The sequence below is a fragment of the Sphaeramia orbicularis genome, chromosome 17, assembly GCF_902148855.1.
Source record: "Sphaeramia orbicularis chromosome 17, fSphaOr1.1, whole genome shotgun sequence".
NCBI lineage: Eukaryota > Metazoa > Chordata > Actinopteri > Kurtiformes > Apogonidae > Sphaeramia > Sphaeramia orbicularis.
This window is the reverse complement of record NC_043973.1, coordinates 42,385,718-42,391,717: the sequence shown is the minus strand read 5'-3', so window position 1 is coordinate 42,391,717 and position 6,000 is coordinate 42,385,718.

The window sequence follows — 6,000 nt, the reverse complement described above, 5'->3', positions numbered from 1 at the left end:
AAGGCTCCCATGTTAAGTGGAATGCATTTAATTTCCCTTTGAATGAAAATTTAATTTTTTCCAGTTGTAAGTGTTTCTAATTATTGACACGTTTTGATAGAATTAGTGGGTCAACAGGTATTTATCAGTTTATATCAGTAGATAGTTTTGGTCACCAGTGGCTGTTTGGGTCTTTATGGGCTAAGGCAGTGTTTTTCAACCTTGGGGTCGGGACCCCACGTGGGGTCACCTGGAATTCAAATGGGGTCAGCTGAAATTTCTGGTAATTGATAAAAAAAATTATTAATAAAAAAAATATATGGTGAGTTGAGAGACAATCCCAATCCATAAAAGACATGACAAACTCTGAAGCTGAAACTGAAGCGCTGTGGTACTGTTTATCTGTCAAATGTTCATTGTGGTCGGTTTCAGATGCTGCAGCTCTTTCATAATTCATAGTTTGAGTTCTTGTTTGTTCAGTATTAATTGTCAGCCTTGTAAATCCAAGCTGGACTGACTATACATATGCTGACCAAGGAAAATAAAAGTCTCCCTTTGTGCAGTAATCCACACCTGGCTCTTCTCCCTCCGTCCATAATAATATACATTATATAGGCTAAATGTTGTCTAAAATTAGCGTTATAACAAACTATTACATCATCAAAAACAAATTACTTTTAGCAAAAAAAAAAAAAGTCTCCGTTTTGAATGTCTGGGGTCGCCAGAAATGTGTCATGTTGAAATGGGTTCACGAGCCAAAAAAGGTTGGGAACCACTGGGTTAAGGGCATCTTAAGTAATTTCCTCAGTCGTGTCAGCAAAAACAGAAGTAACCACTGTACACGCAGCATTTCAATAATATCCCGGAGCAAGACATAAACTGAAACAAGCAATACTGCAAAAAGTTTTTGTGCACGTTGCTGCAAAATGCCTGAGGAAACCTCATACGGTTGTCTCTCAGCGTGCCCCGGTTTGTATTATTTGGCACCAAATCTAGAAAATGATTGTTTGAGATGATGGTTAAAGCCAGGGGGCACAAAGTGGGAGGAAAGGGAGAAGTTTGGACTACACGATTGATGGACATGGGATGAAAGAGAATGATCACTGACTGGGAGGCTGCGGGGATAGAAATGGAAGAGAAAACAACCCTATGTGGCGAATAAAAAAAAGTCAGCAGACAACAGGGAAAAATGCAGCACACTCCAATGGTTAAAGTAGAGAGTTGGTTTGTTATTCATATATTTTAGAAAAAGTTAATATTTACACCAGTGGTATAAGTAGGAGTAGTGCCATTATGTCTCTGAGTAATGCTTCAAAAGCCAATATATTCAGAAACTCAGACATAAAACCTATATAGTATACATTTTTTCACTAGTTTTGTCGTCCATGAGGCACAAACTTCAACATTATACTCTTCTGAACAGACTGACAGCTCTTTTTCAACTCAAATGTGTCACTACTTAACCGAGTAATTATGTTAAATCATTATATTCTCACGGTAAAGACGTATTAATCATGCTATAACCATACTTTAGGTTTATGCATAAATATGGCATGATCCCGCTCCTGTTGTTTTTTTTCTTTTTTCTTTTTTGAGAGCTGACAGTATGCTCATCAGACCCTTCACTGTAAGCCAATAAAATGTGGGTAATCTTATTAGATCCGTCATACAGACATCACATACATAAATAAAATACTTTGGCGACCTCCTCTCTGCCGAGGGGGATTACAGCTCCTCCACTTCCATGACATCTATCCTAATTTTAACATTTCTGACATGACTTCATAACACATTTTTATGAACTTTAGCACGTTGTTCAACTGGATGACAGGGAAATATACTGTTTTAATGTTATTTTATACAGAGACTGCGGTGGAAAAATGATAGCAACGGGCATGCAAGAAATCACAAACTTTACATTTCCGTCGGTTAATGAAAGAAAGCTATTTAACAGACTAAAATAATGTTCTGTCAGTTTAATTTGTTGTATTATGTACATTTATATATACTGACTTACATTATGAAAGAAAAACTGGAGGAATTTGTACAATTATGGGAACCTTATATGAACAATATAGTATCTGTCAGTCATTGTCATGGCTGCTGTATTTTAATTTCATTTCTACATATATGTATACATGTTCATAAGAATATATGCCTGTTTTATATAAATAAATAAATAAATGAATAGATAAATAAATAAATAAAATTTGGTGATAGTGTATGTGGAGTGAAGGGGTGTGCATGAGTGTTTGTGTTGATTAGATTCATGTTCTTTATGTATATTATTATTTACTTTGTTTACCTTTGATTATAAAACTTAAATACCAATAAAAATATTGTAAAAAATTAAAGGTGCAAACGGTGCATGCTGTGAAAGGCATGTAAGCAAACTGCCTCTGAATGAGTACGGGCAGTGTTGTAGATCAGGGGTCTATAACCTGTGGCTCTGGGACCACATACGGCTCTTTAACATCTCTCCATGGCTCCTCTGGTCAAAAAACACAAGGAACATTTTGAAATGAACTGAATGAGTCATTACCTTTAACATTTTTATAGGCCTAAATCTATTCTGACTTTGTCCATCTGCAAAAATGCACAGACTTTACAAGAAATAAAACCATTTTTAGACAGCATAAAAATCAAAATGAATGACTTTCTTTCCAAATTCAATACAAGATGCTCAATTTGCATTCATAAGCCACTATACATGAAACTTATGCTTTTTCTCCATTACACAATGTAATAATGTTTTGGAAATCGTATCCATCATTAAAAAAAATGGTGCAAATCTTGAATGTTTTCTTTCTTGTAGTTGTATAATTTCATAAATGCACCAGACATTGCATTATTGTAATGGAAATACAAAGTTAAATAGCAAACTAATCACAAATAGGCTACAGCAGAGCAGCCACCTCATGGTAAAATGTATATGAGTTTAAATATTTTTTTCATGGCTCCAGTCAGATTTCTTTCTTCTTTTCAAGGCATAAGTGGCTCTTTAGATTGTAAAGGCTCCCTGTTGTAGATGTTTAACAAAGTGGACTGTTGTTCCAGCAGGTGGCAGCAGACACAAACCAATGTATGCAGTCGACTGAGCCAGTTTTTTGTTCATATGTCAAAGTGACTGGGCATCATTTCAGCGTGGGTGCTCCACATTTACCACATAATGGTTGATTAAAATTAGTCAGATATTGTAACTGTCACTAAGTTTAGAAACTATGATGCACAGCAGGTGCTGGTGCAGAACATAGAGGCTGAGAGATCAATAATTCTTTACATAATGAACTATGACTACTTGTGAAACTATTTTGCTGTCAGATGATACTATGTATTTTGCAGAACTTTTAATGAAAAGTAGAATAAAAGTATGCGTAACACTTCTGGAATCTTGAAAAATTAAAACTTCACTATTTTTACAGTAAATCCAGGGTAAGTTCCGAAGAATCTGTTGTAGAATCTGATGCTAGACACATTTTAAACATTTATTTTGAATGTTTGAATCTCAAACACTGGACACATAAAATATGCATATAGCGCTGAATGTATTTTATATCTGTACTGAATCTCATTGACCATGAATTCCCTGTAGCAATCCACACGAGAAGCAAAAGACAACCAACACTTGGCAATGACAGAACATAAGAGCACAGGAAGCAGCACGGAAGAGAATTAATAGTAATGGGAAGCATATCACAGCGCCATTAGAGAGGTCATACCTTCAGGCTGCCTAACGGCTAAAATGAAAAAAAGAAATTCAAAGCGAAAAAAAGACCTAAAATGAGAAGAGAAAAGAGAAGAAAGTGAAAAATCTTGACCATGCGCATATTTATGGAAGTAAATCTGTGTCATCAGATTTTGAATTATAAAAGCCATTGAATTTCTAACACTGATTTTTTTTGCACTAAAATTAAGTGTATGAATTTTTTGTCTCTGAATTTTACAGTCCTCCTAAGACCCAGGACATGTCAGCAAAGTACAAGCTTTTTTTTGTTTTTTATTAAATAAGTGCCTATATTGGAAACATCATGATGCAACAGTTTTTTCAGATGCAGTTTTTAATTTTTTTATTGAATGTCTTTTGTAGTGGACAGTTTTCTTTTCTTTTGTTTTTGTATAAAGTTGTGAAACTCTTGTCCACAAATGTAGGCAGTGGGTCTTAGGAGGCTATGTTCATAAATTTAGAATAAAAAAAAATTCAGATGCAAAAATTCAAATGCAAAAAATTCAGATCACACATCCAGGACACCAAGGATAAGCAATCGATTCTATCTCAAGTTGAACTGACAGCCAGCCAATCAAGTTATGTTAGGTTGGTCATGTGATGCTGAAAAAAATTCAGATACTTAATTTCAATGCAAAAAAATTCAGTGCTAGAATTTCAGTGGCTTTTATAATTGAAAATCTGATGAGACAGATTTACTTCCACCCATATTCTTTCTATACTGTCCTCAATCAAAGACAAAACCCCAGTGTAGCTTTTACTTTGTGAAATGTTGAAAGCCGTCAAGGGGTCTGAACATCATTTTTTATTGTTATTGAGCAATGTTTCATGAATAAATCATGCGCTTTTTCATTAATTGCAAAGAAAAAAGTCTGAGCGTCAATGAGTGTGTGATGTTTGGGCATTGTAACTGCACTGAATAAATCTCTTTGAGAGCAGTGTTCTGGCATCTGTGCTGCATACTCTCAGATGGACAGATAAGGTTTATTTGCCAATGCTCTAGTGCAACAAAGAAAATTCTGTCAAATGACAAGGGAGTTCTTTACGGCCACACACAGTGGAAGTGTGTGTGAGAGTATTTATTGAGTGGGCAGTTGACCAAACACTGCAGCCCTCAGATGTTAGTATTTCTCTATGATCTATGTAAAACAATAAGAGGCACAGTTGATGAGAACATTTCACCAAAGGCAGAACATCTCCTCCAACTTATTATTCTGCTCGCTTCATTGAACAATTAACCAATCTGACACAAAGGGCTAATGAACGTACTTAACTCTCTCACTCTGTCTCGGTGTTTGTGTGGCTGTAATTGGTTATCATGTTCTCTTTTTTCTTTTTGTCTCTAATGATCAGCTGTGTAAATAGAATCTGTCACACACACACACACACACACACCTCTCCTGAGTCTTCAGCCGCCACAACAGCATTACCACAGATATGATCACCCCGCTCGGAGCAGTCGCCCAGCTCTGCTCCTGGGGAAACTGCACAGAGCAGATAAATAGAACGAAGGTCCAGACACTATCTCCTGCCCTCACCATTTAGAAAGAGTCCACAGCCTCATGTATCTGTAAGTTCTCTGCAAACAAAGCAGTTGCTGGACAGCTAATCAAATAATGTATTCGCCTGGGACATACACTGGCTCACTTAGGCCAAGCTGCTGCACTTTTGCAGGCTTCTTGTCATAGGTTCAGGTTCTGGACTAGTTCAACTTGCCAGGATTCCCTCAGGCAAAAATCTCCGCTTGGCTCACAGTTTCCACACGGAAGACTGCAGAAGGGTTTTGATAGGCTCCGATAGGAAACTTAACTGCAATAGAAATACACTGAAATGCACTGAGCAAAGAGATAATTCACAGGAGGAATTAAAAAGAGACTGTGTGAAAGTGTCCTGCTTTCATTTTTAAGAATAGTATGCATATTCTAATTGTTCTACAGCATAATTGTTTTATTTAACACAATCCCTGTTTGCAGCAGCTAAATAGTGTGCTATAGTATGTAAATGTGGATACGAGAGGGAGCATTGGGCTGCATGCTTAGCAGTGTCTTACTGTCTGGTATTAGGCAAATGCTCTATGCTTATGGAAGCATGATAAGGGATTATGTCGCCTCAAGTAACACCATGTCATGAAAAAGCAAGACAAGAAGCAATTCCAATGGAGATTTCTGACTAATAACCCCCCCCACCCCCCCCCCCCCCCCCACCCACACACACACACACACACACACGCACCTCAACACATCCTGGACTCCCAGTTTAATTCTGGTTTGAACCTGGGTTTGCCAACAATCTAGAAA